The sequence below is a fragment of the Danio rerio genome, chromosome 7, assembly GCF_052040795.2.
Source record: "Danio rerio strain M-AB ecotype USA chromosome 7, GRCz13ab, whole genome shotgun sequence".
In the NCBI taxonomy this organism is placed as follows: domain Eukaryota; kingdom Metazoa; phylum Chordata; class Actinopteri; order Cypriniformes; family Danionidae; genus Danio; species Danio rerio.
The window spans coordinates 58,852,257-58,875,505 of NC_141027.1; the positions used below are offsets into that span (position 1 = coordinate 58,852,257).

General features: G+C 38.2%; 1 protein-coding gene and 1 long non-coding RNA gene across 6 annotated transcripts in view; both read left to right on the forward strand.

Annotated features, from left to right (window-relative positions):
• Positions 1–23,249, forward strand: part of LOC137496227 (uncharacterized) — a 336,279-nt gene that overhangs the window by 239,180 nt on the left and 73,850 nt on the right. The window lies entirely within an intron of this gene.
• LOC147843215 (uncharacterized) lies at positions 4,632–9,418 on the forward strand. Its single transcript, XR_015495035.1, has 3 exons — positions 4,632–4,710; positions 6,992–8,825; positions 9,223–9,418. It is a non-coding gene; the product is annotated as an uncharacterized LOC147843215 (long non-coding RNA).

The window sequence follows — 23,249 nt, forward strand, 5'->3', positions numbered from 1 at the left end:
ATTGTCTTTCCACCACTTAAGAGGACAAACCATGAGTGAGATAGAGGTCTCTTTGTGGTACAAGTCAATGTCTGCATTAATCTAACAAGTGTGCTGTGTTCTGCAGTCCCCATGACTGTTTTTAGTCATATTCCCCAACTTATATTTCACCACATTCTGGCAGTGCCTGCATAATGTTTTTTTCTTTGTCTGTCACCTTTTCTCCTTTTTCGTATCTTTTTAGAAAGAAACCGAAATGCCTCTACACATCTGATTTAAAACCCGCTTTAGGTTCGATCATTTCCAGCTCTTTTTCTTCCCCGCTACTAGCAACACACTTAATTTCCGCATTACTGGATCTGTAGTGACAACAGACCGCAAAGGATGATGGCCACGCCTAGGCTGATGAATTGTAGTTCCCGCTACCTCCTGTTCGCTTCATTTGCCTAAGCAAACTTTTCTCAGCAATATAGTTGTAAAAAAAATTACTATTGCGGTATGACAGTATTTACAATATTGTAACATCCCTATAAAATAGTGAAAAAAAGTAAATTTGAAGTTCCCCTGTACAGAGTTAAAGGTGCAGTAATCCACCATTTGTGCATACATGTGCTGCGGGTTAATGTGGAGAGAGAGCGCGAACTGTAAAAACATGCTGAATCAAATCTTTTTAAAATCCTGAATCAATATTGGAATTTCTTTTGCATGCTGGAGGAAGGACGGCTAGGCTGAAGTATTTCTGTTAGACAGGTAATGTTGTTTTAAAGGGGTTGTCTACTACGATATCATATTTTAAACTTTAGTTGATGTGTAATGTAGCTGTGTGAACATAAACAACATCTCTGAATGTAAAAAAGCTCAAAGTTCAATGCAAAGGGAGACCTTGGTTTTTACAGAAGTAGCTTAGCAAAGCCTACAATGAACAAATTTTGGGGACTACGAAAAATACTTCCGGCCCTTATGAGATCACAAAGATTCGTTTACCACACACACACACACACACACAGCGCAGCTAAGGGCCGTGGCCAGAGGCGCTGCAATGCTATAGCAGAGATAAAGTTAAAATGCGTCCAAACGCTGCTGTTTCCACAAATTGTTGTCTGTTTCTGTATTTGGGCTTTCAAAGGACAAGACACAAAGACAAAAGTGCTTGCAGTTCAATATTAATTATGTTCCAGAGAATTATAAAATACATTGCAGGGCTCAAAATTGCGACCATTTTGGTCGCATATGCAACCGAAATTTTGTCTATGCGACCTCAAAATATATTTGGGAGCATTTGTGCAAATGTATAAAATTGTTGTGTGCAACCAGTTTTTACTTCAAAATGTTCACCACATGCGCGGATTCGGGAGACATTTACGCAGAATGCATCTCTTGACTTGAAACGCGAAACGCAGTGCTCAGGACTGGTTTAAAACAGTTGTCATGTCAACTTGCTGCAGTAAACAAAGTCCGTAATGCTTGCCCCGCCTTCGCGCTCTTCTTATTGGCCCACTGCTCTAGCACTGAAATATCAGCTGTCAATCACTCGGTCAATGCCTTCTGAATTGGGATGACAGAGAGAGCTACTACCACGAAAAACTGTAAAGCGCTGAAAATGAGAATGAAGATAGCACTGACAGAATTTGATTTTGAAACCATGCCATCTAAAGTTACAAATAATGACACATCTTACTAGTGATCATGTGCTGAATGTTAATCCACCATCTACACTTTTCGAAGAGTGGATAAAAGACTTCCATTGGCTTCAAGTCCGCTATGAAAAGTCTGTGGGTTGAAATTTTCTGGTAACTGCGTGCCACATCTAGCACGAAAGCTTCAGTTTAATCCTTCATATAATTGCCAGATGCTGTCCGCTGTGCAAGAGGCAGGTTTTGCTGGTCTAAGTGCTGCTCCTGACCAGCATTAAGACCAGCAAGACCAACATTCAGACCAGCAAAACCAGCATTGAGACCAGCAGAACCAGCAAAACCAGCATTGAAACCAGCATTGAGACCAGCAAAACCAGCATTGAAACAAGCAAGACCAGCATACCAGCATCAAAACATACCTTATCAGCATATGCTGTTTTTTTCAGCAGGGCAATCAGGGCAATCAATCTGAATTACTAGTTGCCTTGAGATATAAATCTTAGTATTTGTTGTAATTCATTTCAAAATCTATATTTGTATAATTACATGTTCTGTGCAGGTACCTTGGCTGGTCATGGATAAATATAATATTAAAACTGCCAATAAATAATCTTACTTTAGTAATAAGTGTTTCACTGTATACACCTTCAGTTCAAAATGAATGATTTATTACTATTATTAGGGACCGAGCACCGAAACGGTGCGTAGGCCCTATTGGAATTGCTCCGTTTATTAGGGACCGAGCACCGAAACGGTGCGTAGGCCCTATTGGAATTGCTCTGTTTATTATTAGGGACCGAGCACCGAAACGGTGCGTAGGCCCTATTGGAATTGCTCCGTTTTTTATTATTATTATTATTATTATTATTCCGCCCCCTACCGGGGCACTTTTGAGGGTCTAAACATGCCCGAAAACTCATGAAAGTTTGCACACACACCAAACCCGGTGTAAATAGCAGGTTGATATGGGTCTCGGAAGTGGGCGTGGCAAAATGACTCGACAGCGCCACCTAGAAAAATTAAACGGACGAGCCCCCGATACACGAATCACGCACATGCACGAAAATTGGCACACACCTCAAACACGCCAAAACATACGAAAAAGTCTCTTGGAGCCATATCTCAAACCCAACAGGAAGTCGGATATTTTTAACTTCCTGCGGCGAAAAAGTGGCGTTTTTGCCATTTCCAGGCGTTGTACTTTAACGAACTCCTCCTAGGGATTTTATCCGATCGACACCAAAATTGGGTTTTGTCATCTAAAGGCCTTGGCGATGTTAAATTGCGAAGCTTTAGAGTTTTCGTCGATGGGCGTGTCCTTGGCGTCCTCGCAAACTTTGATGATTCGCCACAAAACAGGAAGTCGTTATAACTCAGGCATGCATTATCAGATCTGCCTCAAGATTCACACGCTTGATAACAGTCCTGACCTGAACACGTTTACATGCCAATATCCAGATATAGTTATAGCGCCACCTGCTGGCCACAGGAAATGACATGATTTACGGAGTAATAAACTCCTCCCACAAATTTTTTCGTATCAGCACCAAAATTGGTTGGTGTTATCTGAAAGCTCTAGCGATGATATATTGTGAAGATCTAGAGTTTTTGCAGAGGGGCGTGTCCGTGGCGGCATGACAAACCTCAACGCTTCGCCATGGAACAGGAAGTCCTTATAACTCAACCACACAATGTCCGACCTGCCTGAAACTTCACATGATTGATAAACGTCATCTCTTGAACACATCCACATAACAATATTAAAGTGGGCGTGGCAAAATGACTCGACAGCGCCACCTACAAAAATTAAACGGACGAGCCCCCGAGCTACGAATCACGCACATGCACGAAAATTGGCACACACCTTAAACATGCCAAAACATACGAAAAAGTCTCTTGGAGCCATATCTCAAACCTAACAGGAAGTCAGATATAATTAACTTCCTGCGGCGAAAAAGTGGCATTTTTGCCATTTCCAGGCGTTGTATTTTAACGAACTCCTCCTAGGGATTTTATCCGATCGACACCAAAATTGGCTTTTGTCATCTAAAGGCCTTGGCGATGTTAAATTGCAAAGCTTTTGAGTTTTCGTCGATGGGCGTGTCCGTGGCGGCCTCGCAAACTTTGACAATTCGCCACAAAACAGGAAGTCGTTATAACTCAGGCATGCATTATCCGATCTGCCTCGAAATTCACACGCTTGATAACAGTCCTGACCTGAACACATTTACATGCCGATATCTAGATAGAGTTATAGCGCCACCTGCTGGCCACAGGAAATGACATGATTTACAGAGTAACAAACTCCTCCCACAAAATTTATCGTATCAGCACCAAATTTGAGTGGTGTCATCTGAAAGCTCTATCGGTGATATATTGTGAAGATCTAGAGTTTTTGCAGAGGGGCGTGTCCGTGGCGGCATGACAAACCTCAACGCTTCGCCATGGAACAGGAACTCCTTATAACTCAACCACACAATGTCCGATCTGCCTGAAACTACACATGGTTTATAAAAGTCCTCTCCTGAACACATCTACATAACATTATTGAATCAGTCATAGCGCCACCTGCTGGCAGAAGGTAGATTGGCTTATAACTTAACCACACAAACTCCGATCTGCCTGAAACTTCACATGGTTGATTAAATTCCATTACTGAAGGCATCTACATGCCAATCTTAAGTCACAGTTATAGTGCCACCTGCTGGCAGATGGTAGTTTGCAGTATAACTCAACCACACAATGTCCGATCTGCCTGAAACTTCACAAGGTTGATAAAAGTCCTCTCCTGAACACATCTACATAACAACATTGAGTCTGTCATAGCGCCACCTGCTGAGAAAAGGCATTTTGGCTTATAACTCAGTCAAACAATGTCCGATCTGCCTAAAACTTTACATGGTTGATAAGTTTCCTCTCCTGAAGACATCTACATGCCAATCATGAGTCACAGTTATAGCACCACCTGCTGACAGGAGGAAGTTTGGCATAAATCTGTGATTTTCTCAGATTTTTTTAATATATTGGCTTAAATTATTACTATTTCCTGTTCTCTGTCATACTGAGGCCACCGGGCGGCGGTGAGCCCGGGTGCGAGGTCCCTATCATCGCTGCTTGCAGCTTTAATTCTTCTTCTTCTTCTTCTTCTTCTTCCGCGGAATGAATCGCGGTTTTGAGGGGCTAAACATGCCCGAAAACTCACGAAACTTTGCACACGCCTCAGAAGTGGCGAAAATTTACGTTTGTTATGGGCTTCGGAAGTGGGCGTGGCAAAATGACTCGACAGCGCCACCTAGAAAAATTAAACGGACGAGCCCCCGATATACGAATCACGCACATGCACGAAAATTGGCACACACCTCAAACACACCAAAACATACGAAAAAGTCTCTTGGAGCCATATCTCAAACCCAACAGGAAGTCGGATATTTTTGACTTCCTGCGGCGAAAAAGTGGCGTTTTTGCCATTTCCAGGCGTTGTATTTTAACGAACTCCTCCTAGGGATTTTATCCGATCGACACCAAAATTGGGTTTTGTCATCTAAAGGCCTTGGCGATGTAAAATTGCGAAGCTTTAGAGTTTTCGTCGATGGGTGTGTCCGTGGCGGCCTCGCAAACTTTGATGATTCGCCACAAAACAGGAAGTCGTTATAACTCAGACATGCATCACCCGATCTGCCTCAAAATTCACACGTTTAATAAGAGTCCTGACCTGAACACGTTTACATGCCAATATCCAGATATAGTTATAGTGCCACCTGCTGGCCACAGGAAATGACATGTTTTACACTGAACCAAACTAACTCCCACAAATTTTATCGTATCAGCACCAAATTTGAGTGGTGTTATCTGAAAACTCTAGCGATGATATATTGTAAAGATTTAGAGTTTTCGGAGAGGGGTGAGTCCGTGGCGGCACGACAAGGCTCAACGCTTCGCCATGGAACAGGAAGTCCTTATAACTCAACCACACAATGTGCGATCTGCCTGAAACTTCACAAGGTTGATAAAAGTCCTCTCCTGAACACATCTTCATAACAATATTGAAGTGGGCGTGGCAAAATGACTCGACAGCGCCACCTAGAAAACTTAAACGGACGAGCCCCCAATCTACGAATCACGCACATGCACGAAAATTGGCACACACCTCAAGCATGCCAAAATATACGAAAAAGTCTCTTGGAGCCATAACTCAAACCCAACAGGAAGTAGGATATTTTTAACTTCCTTCGGCGAATAAGTGGCATTTTTGCCATTTCCAGGCGTTGTATTTTAACGAACTCCTCCAAGGGATTTTATCCGATCAACACCAGAATTTGGTTTTGTCATCTAAAGGCCTTGGCGATGTTAAATTGCGCAGCTTTTGAGTTTTTATAGATGGGCGTGTCCATGGCGGCCTCGCAAACTTTGACCATTCGCCACAAAACAGGCAGTCGTTATAACTCAAGCATGCATTATCCGATCTGCCTCAAAATTCACAGGTTTGATAAGAGTCCTGACCTGAACACATTTACAAGCCAATATCCAGATACAGTTATAGCGCCACCAGCTGGCCACAGGAAATGACATGTTTTACATTGTAACATACTACTTCACCAAATTTTATTGTATCAGCACCAAAATTGGGTCTTGTCATCTGAAAGCTCTAGCGATGATATATTGTGAAGATCTAGAGTTTTTGCAGAGGGGTGAGTCCGTGGCGGCATGAAAAACCTCAACGCTTCGCCATGGAACAGGAAGTCCTTATAACTACACCACACAATGTCCGATCTGCCTGAAACTTCACATGGTTGATAAAATTCCTCTCCTGAACACATCCACAGAACAATATTGAGTCAGTCATAGCGCCACCTGCTGGCAGAAGGTAGTTTGGCTCATAACTTAGCCACACAATGTCTGACCTGCCTGAAACTTCACATGGTTGATTAAATTGTTCTACTGAAGGCATCTACATGCCAATCTTGAGTCAGTTATAGCGCCACTTGCTGGCAGAAGGTAGTTTGCATTATAACTCAACCACACAATATCCAATCAGCCTGAAACTTCACATGGTTGATGAAAGTACTCTCCCGTGCACATCTACATAATTATATTGAGTCTTTCATAGCGCCACCTGCTGGTAGAAGGTAGTTTGGCTTATAACTCAGCCACACAATGTCTGATCTGGCTGAAAATTCACATGGTGGATAAGATTCCTCTACTGAAGACATCTACATGCCAATCTTGAGTCACAGTCATAGCGCCACCTGGTGACAGGAGGAAGTTTGACATAAATTTGTGATTTTCTCGGGTTCTTTATATACATCGGCTTAAATTAATATTGTTCGCTGTTCTCTGTCATCCTGAGGCCACCAGACGGCGGTGAGCCCGGGTGCGAGGTCCCTATCATCGCTGCTTGCAGCTTTAATTATTATTCTTCTTCTTCTTCTTCTTCTTCTTCTTCTTCCGCGGAATGAATCGCGGTTTTGAGGGGCTAAACATGCCCGAAAACTCACGAAACTTTGCACACGCCTCAGAAGTGGCGAAAATTTACGTTTATTATGGGCTTCGGAAGTGGGCGTGGCAAAATGACTCGACAGCGCCACCTAGAAAAATTAAACGGACGAGCCCCCGATCCACGAATCACGCACATGCACGAAAATTGGCACACACCTCAAACATGCCAAAACATACGAAAAAGTCTCTTGGAGCCATATCTCAAACCCAACAGGAAGTCGGATATTTTTGACTTCCTGCGGCGAAAAAGTGGCGTTTTTGCCATTTCCAGGCGTTGTATTTTAACGAACTCCTCCTAGGGATTTTATCCGATCGACACCAAAATTGGGGTTTGTCATCTAAAGGCCTTGGCGATGTTAAATTGCGAAGCTTTAGAGTTTTCATCGATGGGCGTGTCCGTGGCGGCCTCGCAAACTTTGACGATTCGCCACAAAAGAGGAAGTCGTTATAACTCAGGCATGCATTATCAGATCTGCCTCAAAATTCACGCGCTTGATAAGCGTCCTGACCTGAACACGTTTACATGCCGATATCCAGATACAGTTACAGCGCCACCTGCTGGCCACAGGAAATGACATGATTTACGGAGTTATAAACTCCTCCCATAAATTTTATCGTATCAACACCAAAATTGAGTGGTGTTATCTGAAAGCTCTAGCGATGTTATATTGTGAAGATCTAGAGTTTTCGCAGAGGGGCGTGTCCGTGGCGGTATGACAAACCTCAACGCTTCGCCATGGAACAGGAAGTCCTTATAACTCAACCACACAATGTCCGATCTGCCTGAAACTTCACATGGTTGATAAACGTCATCTCTTGAACACATCCACATAACAATATTGAAGTGGGCGTGGCAAAATGACTCGACAGCGCCACCTAGAAAAATTAAATGGACGAGCCCCCGATCTACGAATCATGCACATGCACAAAAATTGGCACACACCTCAAACATGGCAAAACATACGAAAAAGTCTCTTGGAGCCATATCTCAAACCCAACAGGAAGTCTGATATTTTTAACTTCCTGTGGCGAAAAAGTGGCGCTTTTGCCATTTCCAGGCGTTGTATTTTAACGAACTCCTCCTAGGGATTTTATCTGATAAACACCAAAATTGGGTTTTATCATCTTAAAGCCTTGGTGATGTTAAATTGCGAAGCTTTAGAGTTTTCATCGATGGGCGTGTCCGTGGCGGCCTCGCAAACTTTGATGATTCGCCACAAAACAGGAAGTCTTTATAACTCTGGCATGCAATATTCGATCTGCCTCAAAATTCACACATTTAATAACAGTCCTGACCTGATCAGGTTTACGTGCCGATATCCAGTTACAGCTATAGCGCCACCTGCTGGCCACAGGAAATGACATGTTTGACACTGTAACAAACTCCTCCCACAAACTTTCCCGTATCAGCACCAAAATAGAGTGGTGTCATCTGAAAGCTCTAGCGATGATATATTGTGAAGATCTAGAGTTTTTGCAGAGGGGCGTGTCTGTGGTGGCATGACAAACCTCAACGCTTCGCCATGGAACAGGAAGTACTTATAACTCAACCACACAATGTCTGATCTGCCTGAAACTTCACATGATTGATAAAAGTCCTCTCCTGAACACATCCACATAACAATATTGAGTCAGTCATAGCGCCACCTGCTGGCAGAAGGTAGTTTGGCTTGTAACTCGGCCACACAATGTCCGATCTGCCTGAAACTTCACATGGTTGATGAAAGTCCTCTCTTGAGCACATCTACATAATAAAATTGAGTCAGAGTCATATCGCCACCTGCTGGCAGAAGGAATTTTGGCTTGTAACTCGGCCACACAATGTCAGATCTGCCTAAAATGTCACATGGTTGATGAAAGTCCTCTCCAAATCACATCTACATAATAATATTGAGTCAGTCATAACGCCACCTGCTGGCAGAAGGTAGTTTGGCTTATAACTCAGCCATACAATGTCCCATGTGCCTGAAACTTCACATGGTTGATAAGATTCCTCTCCGGAAGACATCTACATGCCAATCTTAAGTCACAGTTATAGCGCCACCTGCTGACAGATGGTAGTTTGCAGTATAACTCAACCACACAAAGTCCGATCTGGCTGAAACTTCACAAGTTTGATAAAAGTCCTCTCCTGAACACATCTACATAACAACATTGAGTCTGGCATAGCGCCACCTGCTGACAAAAGGCAGTTTGGCTTATAACTCAGCCAAACAATGTCCGATCTGCCTGAAACTTCACATGGTTGATAAGTTTCCTCTCCTAAAGACATCTACATGCCAATCGTGAGTCACAGTTATAGCGCCACCTGCTGACAGGAGGAAATTTGGCATAAATCTGTGATTTTCTCAGATTTTTTTATATATCGGCTTAAATTATTACTGTTCGCTGTTCTCTGTCATCCTGTGGCCACCGGGCGGCGATGAGCCCGGGTGCGAGGTCCCTATCATTGCTGCTTGCAGCTTTAATTTTGGTTTTGATTTTGTTTGCTTAATAATAAGCAGTTAAAATATACGCGCTGTCACTTTAAGAGCCACTCTAGATAGTAAAATACACTCGGGCAAGTTCTGGCTAGATTCTCGCTTGCCAGAGACTTAACCATCGGCCCAGATGCCTGGGGACTCACTGCCCGATTCCAGACCGAATCAACAGATGCGGCGGCCGTAAGCAAGCCGAGGCTGCCGCATCTGAGCCAGAATCGGCCCGCGAGTAATGTGTGCTGCAGCCCGGAGCTCTCACGACTCAATATACCTTGATATAAAACCTTTTGGTATTACAGATGTTACTACTTCAATGTGTTCCTTTTGCCGCCATTCATACCACGCGACGGCGGTACTTGGTGCGCCAGCAGCTTTTGACCGGTGGGTGGCAGTTTAACCACAGATATTCAGCTTTGCCTTTTCACAACACTAAACAGACTTTTCTGTGCGTACCTTATGTTACTAGATGTGTTCAAAAAAATATAATTTTGATTTAGTTTTCTTAGTAATAAACATGATCTTACCAGGGCTTAAAGTATTCCGTCACCATGCCGGATCTCCGGCGTGCGGCCGTGAGAGAAAAAAAAAATAGAGCTTGCACATGCGGTTTAGTTGGGGATGCTCAAAATAACCGATTATGTAATAAACGAAAGGGCGCATTTGTAACCGATGAATGGTATCAGTTATACGATTGAAATATGCTTTATACATTTTTAAAGTTTGGCTGCATATGGGCATCTGTTTAATGGTTTACTGACTGCAGCCAGTGTTTTACGCTCTGCTTATGCTCGCTCAGCGTGCTTCAAGTTTTGCCGTTGTGTGCTGTGTGCTCAAGCGGAAAAAGTGTGTTACCTCTGTTTCATTGTTCAGTCAAATGAAAGCACTGCAGGGTTTCTGTTGAGGTGACAGCGGGGTTTGGGTTGTCAATGTGAGTATGGCAATCTTTAAAGATGGAGGAGAGACTTGTGGTCGCTGTTTCAAGTTATCCAGAGCTGTATTTATAGATCTTGAATATCACAATATTATTAAAATTACAATTATAACATCGACAGCAACTCAACGCGCGCACACCAGCTGATTCATTTGTTTTCTAGTGACATACAGTACAAAAGAGCGCAGGGCTTCTTTTTTTCTTGTCAACCATAAAAGGCAGCGCGGTGCGCCGCGCGTTTTTGGAACTTAAAGGCGTGTGCTTTGTGATCGGCCCCTGAATGTACAACAAATATTTGTTAACTCTTGGGATGGTAACACATGCAAACACACGTTTCTAAAGACGCATTTTGCCAAAGAAGCTAAATGAAAGAAGGATATTTCTGGTCACAGTTTCACACAGAGTTGACATTACCAGCGCTGATGCAGATCACCTCTGTGCTGTCTGGAGCCACTTTATAAACTTAAAAAAGCAGGCTGTTGATGATTTAGGGTGGGCTACAATTAACAAACCCCTTTTTTATTTTATTTATTTATTTTTTTGAAAATTACAGTTATTAATAGTTCTTATATAATATCAGCTTTTAAAATAGCCTACAATCTACGAATCAAACAAATCCAAAGATTTTCTTGATTTTTGTATAATGATAACTCCGCACCAAACTGAGGCTTTCGTTTTATAGCTTATAAAACATGTATGCAAATGTATGCAATGTCATATGTAAGGGCTGTGACGGTCACCCTGACGACAATCACTCTGGAACACACATTTTCTGGTTTGTTGCCAAGTAGCCTATATATTTATGAATATAACGTTAACTTAGACGTGATACAGCAAGTTCAAGTTCAGCCATGAACCTCGCTGGAAAACTTATATTACATCGCCAATCTGGAAACATTTTGGATTTGTGGCGAACGAGAAAGGCAAATTAATAATTAGGATGAAGCTATTTGTAGGGCTTGTTTAGAAAAATAAGTGTTAAATGGAAAAACACGTCGAACCTCCAGAGCCATCTGCTTTCATGTCACCCAGCCACCCATGAAATGCGGAGCCAGCTCCGGTGTCATCTACTGAACGCAAATGCCCAGCTAGTCAGCCAGGTATGGCAGAGAGGCCTTTTCAAAAATGGCCAAATACAAAAGAGAAACTGATAAATAGTAGACGTTCATGAGAAATGGAGCAGCATGTTTGGTAGTTGAGAACGCGCCGCTCCGCAATGTAGAGCTGGTTTTCGAGAAATGCAGGGGGCGGAGCAAGATACCCTCTTTGCCACGGTTGCGAAAAAGTATCTGCAAGCGCTACAGGCACACCGTCTCAGTGCTGCTGGAAACATTGTAATCTCAAATAAGTCTCCGCTTAAACCGAACAAAGTCAACATGTTAGTTTTTCTGGCAAAGAATTTAAAATATGAATAGAAAACAAAAGGCGGAGAGACACAGTTTTTTTCCCAACATCTGACTTATGTTGTTACAAGCCTAGGCTATTTTTGTTCTTTGTTACTATTTATATTATTATTGATTAGTATTTGTGAATTTCTAAAATGTAACATTTACTGTTTCAAGCAGTTAAAGTTATTTAATATTTAAATAGCCTACATTATTATAGGCTGTAATGTGTTGTTTTATCAACGAAAGTTAAACAACAAATATGTTCGTTTGTACGGATATTTAGCATAATACTTTGGTCTTTTTTTCTTTCTTAATTTTTACATGAAATGTAGCTAAATTAACTTAGGTAGGCTACTTGGGTACAGGGGCGTAATTTGTTGGTAGTATACCGGGGAATGTTTAGACAGTGAATATTGTCATCATTATTTTAAAAATTATAAATAATTAAATAAATAAATAAAACACCTTACGAAAAGGATGCAATAAAGGAAAAGCATGCTCTTAATCATTCTTCATAATCTGATTCATAGCTATACATGCAATAAACTTATATTGCGCCGACAAGAACAAGCTCTAAAAGGTAAAGTCAATAGCGAGAGGAGTTATTGATATGCTATTAATGTTTTTAATATTAATGATCATAAACACGACCTGCGTTGTATAATAAACGCCATCATTGTGTCGTGTTTGCGATTTTTTTTTTTTCTCGTTGAAGAACAGAAAACTCATGTTATCGCCGTCTTCCCAGTCAGGTTTTCATCCACAGTTTACGCTTTTGTTTTTTCTCAAACAATAAAGTTTCGCTATAGCATTCCCGGCGGCAGGATATCATAAATGAGGGCGCAAGGGCGCAATCCCATTGCACTTGACCTGATGACTGAATTTGGTCCTTTCTTGTTCCTTTTATTTAGGCTATTTATTCATTCATTACTTTGCATTACCGATATAGTCCTACTTTTTATAGTAATAATAATATGCAGTTTCGCTATTACCGATTTTATTAATGAAGGCAACGATACCGTTTACATTAATGCAGAAAGATCATGGTTTCAGCACCAAACAAGTGGTTTAAATTATGTTAGTCTCCTTATTTCTTTCCGTTTTATTTTAAATATTATAAATGTTTAAAGGTTTAGGTAAAGACGTCAAAATATGCCCACACATGCAAGCTAAACTAGATCATATCTGAGTCATCACGCTTTACCCAACCAAAATCAGCGAGGAAAAAATAAATGTTTTAAATTAAATTATATTTAAATGTTAAATTAAATAAAAAAAGAAATTTAAATGTTAAATGCCATTTTAAAATAGTTACTAAAATTAATGTGTTACTTAGTTACATTTTTAGACATTAGAGTAGCCAAACAGAAAGCCTGTCTACGGTAAATCCACACGCACTAAATAGCCTACCTTTTTCTTTTATAACACTGTAAACATAACTTCACAGGTCGATCATCTTCAGAAGCAAAAGGCATTTTTCAGTGTCCTAACTTGACTGCTGCTGTAGAATGGGATGTTTTTTTACATAACTGTAAACGTGTGCTTTAGCTATGTCAAAATGAAAGCAAATATTTTTAATTTATTGTTCTGCTTTTTGTCAATTGTATAGCTTAATAATAATAATAATAATAATGGATATAACAAATTATAATATTATAGTATAGTCATTTTTACTAGGCTACTTTAATATTAATCCCTAACTGAAAAACTAATGTGAAAATGACTGGCAGCTGTGCTATAATTAATACAACGACAAATTTCTTCTGCGTTTTTCCCTTTATAGCTCAATAGTTTTATTCAAAGAATTAGTTAAGCAAAACATGAAATAAATTAAGCTGCGTGTCTTTGTGATATCCACTAGTCCAGTTTTCTCCTGTGTGAGTTTAGAGTGCACAGCATGCGCATTTATGCCTGCACCAGATCAAAGCAGGAGTAAAGTCCAGCACAGAGCGCGTTAGTTGTGCATTCAACCAACAATGCTCGCTCCACTGTCTCCAACACACAAATACTCAAACTCTTTATTTGTGGACTTACTTTTGATAATAGGCTACTATCATTACCTTTATCCTGATTCTATTTTTATTATTCTATTTTTCATTTTATTTTCTTTATTATATGTTATATCCATAATTGTTTGCACTACTGCCCTTTTTGTCCTTGTACGCAGTGACGCTGCACTGCTTTAGCAATACAAATGTACAGTTATTTGTCATGCCAATTGTAACATGAAATTAGCTCATTTTATGAATATTAATAATCAACAATAACGGTTTATTCTTAATTATTAATATTCCGGCTTAAGCTTCAGTCAGTTTGGTCAAACAAACATATGATTGTAGCTATATGATCATGCTCGCGCGACCGAGCGGATTCCCAGATTATGAATATTAATTATCAACAATAACGAATTATTATTAACCATTAATATTCCGGATCAATTTATTGTTAATCTGACCAAACGAACACAAACAGAGCCGCCGCTCTTCCGAGCGGGCACGGTAATCTAATCATTTAGAAAAAGGGAATTTAATTGCTACTTCTTGTGAAGTAGATTAATATTCAAAAGTTTTAAACAACTTATAATAGCAAGGCAGGGGAATCTGTATTTCAGTGACATTTTCTCGTGAGGCAAACAATACAATTCATTTGATTATAAATGGAATTTATTGACTAGTCAGACGTAACGAACAAACAAACGCACAAACATACATTAAACACAAAACAAAGGTAAACCACGTGGAGATATCGGGTCTATAGAACGTGTAACAACAAAGAGAAATAGTAAAGCGAGGAAATAGAGATTTCAGATAAAAGAGTGACAAAACTTTCAGTTCCACCTGCACCATTAAGGACCACCGAGATTATAAAAAACACCTTTTTGCTAAAAGGGGCACAGCTTAATCGCATAACTAAAGGTACCTGGACTTAATGCCTGGGATCTCTCTCTTTATGCGGGTCTTTTCCTGATGAAACTCCTTTTGATGTCCTTCTGGATGCGTGGAGTTTGTAATGCAGTTCGGACGAACACGATCGCAAACTTTAAACTGAGTTTTTTTTTGCCGGAAAATAAAGAAACTTGGCGGGAAAGTCCATGCGGCGTAGGAAAGCCGCGTGGCCCGAAGGCCACCGACAATGATGTTCTTTTTAGGACGTTCTCTTTCTGCCGAGATGTTTGGGGGGAAGTGTGCTTATACCTGCGGGTCACGTGACAACCCGTACAGCATTCTGACCAATGATTTCAGGGGAAAGTTTGCGCACGAACCTTCCTTTGTCTCGGGGCTGCTCGTATGCAAATTTGAGTGTTCGCCTAAAGCATGCGGACAGGCATTTAATACAGGGCTTTAAAGAATAAAGCAATGCGAGTTATGGTTTCGCTCTATGCATCATGTTTTGTAAAATGTCAGCAGAAACCCATCGGTACCAAACATGGGGGGGTTGAAAGTACATCAACATAATTTTTCATATCCTTACAATTATGCTTTACAAAGGCCTAAATGGAACATGCATACAGGTTATAAGAGAGGTTACACAGGTAAGAAAAGTCAGAAATGAGATACAAAGTTTACAAAACATAACACATTGGTTTTGTGCTGGTTCAGGATTTGATGAGTTCATTTTCTTTCTGTCGGAACAGCCTCGTGGGGGTGTGTGTGTGTGTGTGTGAGTGTATTTGGGCAGGAATGTCTTTGAAGTTTTCCTGCTTATCTCTCCAGGCCCCCTGAACAACTTAAGCTGTCATGAAAATCCAGACTTCTTGGAGCCAGGAGTCGTAAAACCGTTCTGTCGGACCGTGATAAAATCAATAAGAAATTTTATCTGTGGACTGTACGCTACACAATAAAGCACCTCAAATGTGAAAATAGCCTAGGCAACAAATAACAAATCGGAGTCTAATAATAACATAAATGCCATTTTCATTTTCATGTTTGGGTTTTGACAATGTGTTTAATTAAGCTATAAAGATTAAGCTATCAGATGAAATGCGTAGTGAAATATGAAATAAATGTCTCTTTTGTTGAATATTTTATTAATCTATATCTTTATTATTTTTAAAATCACCTTGCTTTGGCCCAGAGAAAGTGGCGCGCGGCACCAGCGGACCTGTGCTTTCCCAAAGACGTACAGTAACTTGTGGCTGAACTATGCATAGTTTGGGGGGAAAAAAGGATATAGTGATGAGTGTTTCCCAAAACCCCTAGTTTCTCTGTCGCAGATCCATCATTTGAATCATGTCACTATTAACCCTGCTTTTATTTATTAAATGCTTCCCAACGCCGCATTTCTGTTGCGCGAAAAAAAGCTGCTGCAAATAAACAAAGTTATGCCAATGCCATTTTAATAGTTTCATGATAGTAGTAGCTGGTGTGCTTCATCTGCGTGATTCTGATGTGACATTCTTCCGCTAAACTTGCACTGTCTTGGTGTAAATGGGCTATGAACTTTTGCTATTGAGGCTAAGGCATCAAGGTGTAAATAGGCTATAATTCTCTCAGCAACTTTCAGGTTTGAGGTGGGGGAAGTGGCAGAGGCAATTCAAATGTACCATCTCTAAAAATAAAAAAGGCCACTTACGCGGCATCTGTGTGTAAAGATTATTACCTTATTTTTATTTTATTATTATTATTTATTTATTCAATCATTCATTCGTTCATTCATTTTCTTTTTGGCTTAGTCCCTTTATTAGTCTGTAATTGCTACAGCGTAATGAACCGTCAACTTATCCAGCATATGTTTTACGCAGAGGATGCCAGGAGGGCCAGCTGGGGCTTCGGGGCGGAGTGAAAGGAGTGCCCCGAGTCTCGGAAAGATGGCTTGCCGTCATTACACTAGTTTTCCGATGGCACACGAGTTACATGCGCCAAACACATGAACAAATAAATTAATAAATAAGGGAAAGAAAACATCTATCCTTATAGGCTGAGTTCTTTTTGATTATAATCGCCGTTATGTTTCCGTTTTAAATGTAAGGCTGTTGAAATTTTAATTTATAAGTGACTTTGCTGCGTCCCCCTTGATGTTTCAATAACGCATAATAATCTTTACACTACATTAAAGAAACAGCAGACTAAAGGTTTTCGAGAGTTTTTGTCAAGTTTAAACGGTGTGTTTGTGCGTGTTTAGATGCCTGTGTGTGAGAGCCCGAGCAAAAAAGAGGTCCCTTCACAGCTCTGTTGATGCTGCGAGCGGCTTCTTCCTTTTTGTTATTTATTTTGCAGATAATACACCATATGAATACAACAGAAAGACATAAAACTTTACGTGTCCCTTTTTGTAGACTCAAAAGAAGTGTCATATCTTTATAAAATAGCCTAAGCCATATTGAAATATAATTTAAAGAATAACAAATATCGGATATAAAAAAAATTGCATTAAATAAATAAACCAATATAAAACAAGCAAAAGCAACAAGGTAGGCCTTTATAGCCTACATAAATGAAACCTTTAAAGCCATATTAAACAAAGCCATTTTACAAAGGCTTTGTAAAAAAAAAAAAAGATTTTAGATATTCTCTAAAAACAGTAAACACCAGAGAAGGTTTAAAATATTATTTATAAAGTATTTGGATACGATGATAATAATCAAATCATGCAAACAGAGCATTTTTGGGGTGAGTGAACGCATGAACTTCGACCTTGGGGGCAGGGTTTGCGTGACATGCTGCAAGCTACTAGCTCGACAGTAAAAAACGCGACATGATTTCGGCCTCACTGATGCCCATTAACACCTGACAGACAAGCTTTTGGTTATGAGAAGGGGGAAGGGGTCTCCACTCTTAAGTGTTTTTTACAAACATGAATACACAAAATCCAAAACTCCAACGTAGGAGGGATGGTGTAACAAAACCTATGCATTTAAAAACGAAACCGCATTAAATATGGGGCCTTTTGAAAATGAATGTTTCTATGCACAGCAACTTCTGAACTGAACTACCTGTTATTTAAAATATCTATATTACGCTCCAAGCATTCGCCAAAACGAATATATTTATACGTAAAAACACAGAACATAGCTGAATAGAGTGTTGCCTGCTTTAGACGATGGGTTAGTAATTATATTATAAATGGTTATGTTCAGGTCAATGAAATAATACCTTTAATAAATAAAATATGTTCGTAAGAACGTGGTGGGCCAGTGATTCCCTCGTTGTCATCAGTGGTTTAATGAGCTCAGGAGAATTCTGCTTTGCATTTTTCTATGCATTACTAACATCACTAAACCAGACATTTGTTTTATAAGTTAACCAAATATTTGCAGAGATTCAGCATTTTTTTTCTGACGCGTTTGCCAGTCATGCCAGTCAGTGAAAAAAAAGTCACTGTGGCCCTGTTTGCAGGTATTAATATTCGTTTTCATCAATCTGATGCAACTTTTATTATTTATACAGGACGTAAAAATGCAATTAAAAGTTTCAAATCAATTAAACTCAATTTATAAAAAGACTAGCCTATTTAACGCATTAAATAATGAAATATAACTAATTTCCTTTATTTCTGATTAGACCATGCATTTTTGGCTATTTCACAATTGTAATATGTGCATATGCTTTTTTAAAATAACATTCGTTTAACAAATATTTTAGCATATCAAAAGTAATTAAGTGACCTGTTTTTTGATTAAAACCTTTATGCAAAAGGATCAGAAATTGATCACGCACGCGCAGGAAAAAAGGCAATTATAGGACAAATGACATGCATCGCTCCTATGCCGTGTTTTGAGGATAAATTCGCATATAGGTGCTGCTTTGAATAGAATAAAACTATTTAAAAACACATTAAAAACTTTACTCACAAAAAAAAACATTCACAAAGCGTATCTTATGAAAAAACATCAATTGACGGGCTCTGCTTTCGGTTTTAAAAGAATCAAGGAGCTTTAAAAAATATAATTTGCTGAAGAGAAATGACAGGAAAAAAAGAAAAAAAAATTAAACACATCGGGACTGTTAAAAGAGCAGTTTTCTTTAATATATTCTTTCGACTCTGAAACATCAGCTAAGATTATGAATGACAAAGTGTCTCTATTGTCTGCTTCAGCAGTGCGTCCCGTTTTGAACTAGGAGGTGGAGAGAATGCACTGTTTAGTTTCAGCTTGATATATTTAAATAAAAACTTACACCGAACTGCTTTTAACGCTCAAAAAGTTAAACTAAAATGCAACTCTTGTTGGTTGCACCCGCGGGATGCACAATGAACCTAACGCGCCATTATTTTAAATCTATATTTATGAAGAATGAGCCATGAGATTGAGATTTTTGAAGGTGCTCTCCAGCGGCGAAGTTCCTGGCAGAGTTGCGAGTGAAAAAATGTGCATGCAGAAATAGGACAAGAAGAGTAACATTTTAAATTATGTAACAAGCATCGTATTCTTTCTAATCCTCGCCCAGTTTTAATACAAGTTGTGTTTTAAAATATTTGTGACTGGGAAGTTTATTAAGAATATATTTATAATTTTATAAATATTTATAAATATATATATATATATATATATATATATATATATATATATAGATAGATAGATAGATAGATAGATAGATAGATAGATAGATAGATAGATAGATAGATAGAGAGAGAGAGAGAGAGAGAGAGAGAGCCATTACAAGTAAAACAACAACAACAACAAAAAAACAACAATTTTACTTTAAAGAAGTACAGACGTTTTTTAGAAAAAAAACTGAACAGAACTGAAACTAATTTATTAAAACTAAACTTGCGGGACTTAATTTGTCTTGTGGCAACATTATTTTTATTATACTTTAAGTGATCTGCTTGAAGTAGGTCACATTTATCAATGGTAAGTTTTAGCCTAAGTTTATTTTAATAACAATGTGCATTGTCCTTTACCATACAAAAAAGGAAAAGAAAAAAAAACATTATTATACACCATAGCCGCAAATCTTTTTAAATGCATTAAAAAGCAAGCACATATCTTAGCCTTACCTTGAGTTTGTTCACATTCTGCCTGTATTAACATACATGCTGTATTTTATTACTGCTCATTTTGATGAATTAACTCTAACTGACAGCTTTTTCTTTTTTTTCTGTGGTTATGCGGCATTATATTTCACACGCATATGCAAGGTGACTGAAATTGAAATTAAAATACAAAACATACTGAGCCATTAAGTAAAAAACAAAACAAAACAACAGTTATAGCTTCTTTAAAGGAGAACATTGACGTTTTGAAAAAAAAAAAAAACTGAACTGAAACTAAATTATTATTAAAAATAAACCTGCGAGACTTAATTTATGTCCTACGGCAAAATTATTTTTATTATACTTTTAGTGATCTGCTTAAGGTAGGTCAATTTATTTTTTTTGCTTTTGATGAAGCAGCATTCAACTTAAGCTCTTTAGACCATGCTGCTGACCGTTTCTCAGTGTTTCGCAGCAATATCTTTAAATAAATTATTTATTTAGGCCTATTTTCATTATTAATTTATTTTCATTATTCGTTTATTATTATGTACAATAATTCAGACATAAAATAAGATAGTAAAATATAATCAACAACGAAAATGTAAATAAAAACATAAATAAAAACATGAAAAAGTCTTGTCTTAGTCCTATCAAAATAGTAAACACTGAACATCTCTATATTTAGGCTAAAAGACTGCTTTATTTATTTATTTAAGACTATTTATTTGTACTGAAAGTTTGTGCTTTCATGTTAGTTGTCTTTTATTTCTTCAATTCCAAAACGAGTCCTCTTTGCACTTAAAATGTTTACAATAAAGCGTGTTAACAAATTTTAAATGATTAATAAAGGAATTATAATGCTTTGACTTATGGTTTAATATCATTTACAAGCACAGTAGCATATTTAAAGCTGCTGTAAAGGCTATTTCTTTCCGTTCGCATCCCGTCCCTTTGCGCCCCCCTGGCGGCTTATTCACAAACTGCGGTCATACACTAAAAACAGAGCAGCAGTTATTTCAAACGGCGGCGGTATAAGTCACGGCGGTAATAGTCACTTTGAACTCTCACCTACTGTACATTGGTACTTGATGCATGGTATTACAACCATTTGAATTTATATACCAGCAAATGCAGGCTATAATGTAAAGGCAAAGTGTAGGCACTGCGTTCAACCTTTGAATAAAATGCAAACAGTATACATGTCAGATAGCGAAAATTATCAAACAAAGAACAAAATAAATAATAATAATAAACGTTAATTGATTGCAAGAAACAAATATTACTAAAATTGAATAAATTATTTTGTAGTGCACAAGAACTTCAATATAAAAATAATAATAAAACTACACAATAAAGACACACAGGAAGATTTAAAGACAAAGGGCCCTGTTATACACCCGGCGCAATGAGGCGCAAGGCGCGGCACAATGCTTGTTTGGTAGTTTCAGCTTGGCGCAAGAGTCGTTTTGAGGCGTTGCGCTACGCTGTTTAAATAGCAAATGCATTTGCGTTCAGATGTGCGCCCATAGGCGTTCTGGTATAAAAAGGAAGACGTTTTGAGGCGCACTGCTGGCGCGTCGCTATTTTAAGAAACTAAAATAGATTTTTCATTAGACCAAAACAAACCCGGTCTAAACTCCGGCCCAGAGTTGCGCCTCGCTTACACACTGCTTAATACGCACAAGAGAGCAATAGGCAAATATCTTTACATATGAAAAAAAATTAATATTAAGGATATATATATATATAGGATATAAATATAAAGGATTAAAATATTACAAAACATACTATTTTCTAGCCTACATAAATATGAAAAACCACTGCTTCTATGCCTTCTTCATCTCGGGAGGCTTTTTCAGTTCATTCATAACAATTTGCTTTTGTATAACGTTATTATTATTAGCAGTATTATTTATTATATCCATATTTATATTTGTTTTATTAAAAAAACAAGCTTAGATTTGCCCACCTGTCAGGTTTTAGACCATAAGGGGCACAGCATGTGTTTTAGGATATGAAAGAAATATCCATGTAGTCACTCTCCAAATATTCTGTTTTTTTGTAACTGTGTCTTATCTTATTGTAAGTTGTCCCTGTACTAGGTGCCTTGACGTTGCTCAGGTTTTTGAACACACTTCGTTAATATTGTTCATTTATTCGTTTGCTGGAAATTAGAACTTAATTTAGAAATAGTTTTGAAATGAATATTTGCGCTTAACAAACGCAATTAATTATTTATAAACTAATTGATGTCTGTGCGTAAAGGTTTCCCTATCCAAGAGCGAAAGTGAAAGAGATCCAATATCTCTCATTCTCAAGCAGTAGATGCTCTGTTTAACAGTTTTCTGTTTAAAAAAAAAACTGTTAACTGTTTGCTGGTAAAATGCTCAGTTTTTCCACTTAGACTTACTTTGCTTCCTGTAAATAGCGAATGCGCTCATGGCGCGACGCAGCTGGCTCTTAAAGGGAATGGGAGATGAGAATCTAATTGGTTTATTCTCAAAACACACCTATAACTCATTAAGAAAATAAACTCAACCCTTTTAGACCATGTGCCTTGGATTTTCCTGTCCGTAAATTAGCAAAAATGCGTTCGGACACGCCCTGAAAGCGTTTGTGCCCTGCGTTTTGCGCTCTGCGCATGGACCGTCAAAATAGAGCCCAAAATCTGAAATTGCACACAAACACAGAAGTTTTTAAAACAACTCTGTTTTCCCAATAGACTTGAATTAAAAAATTGTACAAGACACATCTTAAAACAGCTAAATATTATATAAACCTAAATATATGGAAACCAATATAAGATATAGCAAGAAACATCTTACAAATACCTATGACAATATGTAAAATATACAATTCAAAAATGTAAAAAGAACTGCAGAATTCTTTTTAATAAATGTAATAAATAAAACATAATATAAATTTAATAATAAGTGAGATAATTATATATATATATATATGTATGTATGTATATATATATATATATATATATATATATATATATATATATATATATATATATATATATATATATATATATATATATATATATATATATATAATTGTAAATGTATATATATATATATATATAATTGTAAACGAAAGAAACAAATTACCCAAGTAACAGGAAACATCTTAATACAATTAAAATGTTGTTTAAAAAATAAAATAAAATAGTGATGTAGACATTTGACACATTAGCTTTCTCTTCTTACCTCCTTCCTCCAGCCCTGTCAGGAGCAAGTTGTAGCCACCTTGTAATGCATTTTTCCACTTCTTAATCAGTGGTGTGGTATGGACATTTGTCCTCACTGGATCTGTGATAAAAAGATAAACAGATTATTAGTAGTGAACAAGTAAAAATGTAAAAAAAAGAAAGATGCTTGCTCTCATATAAGTACAACCTAAATGGGACTATATATAG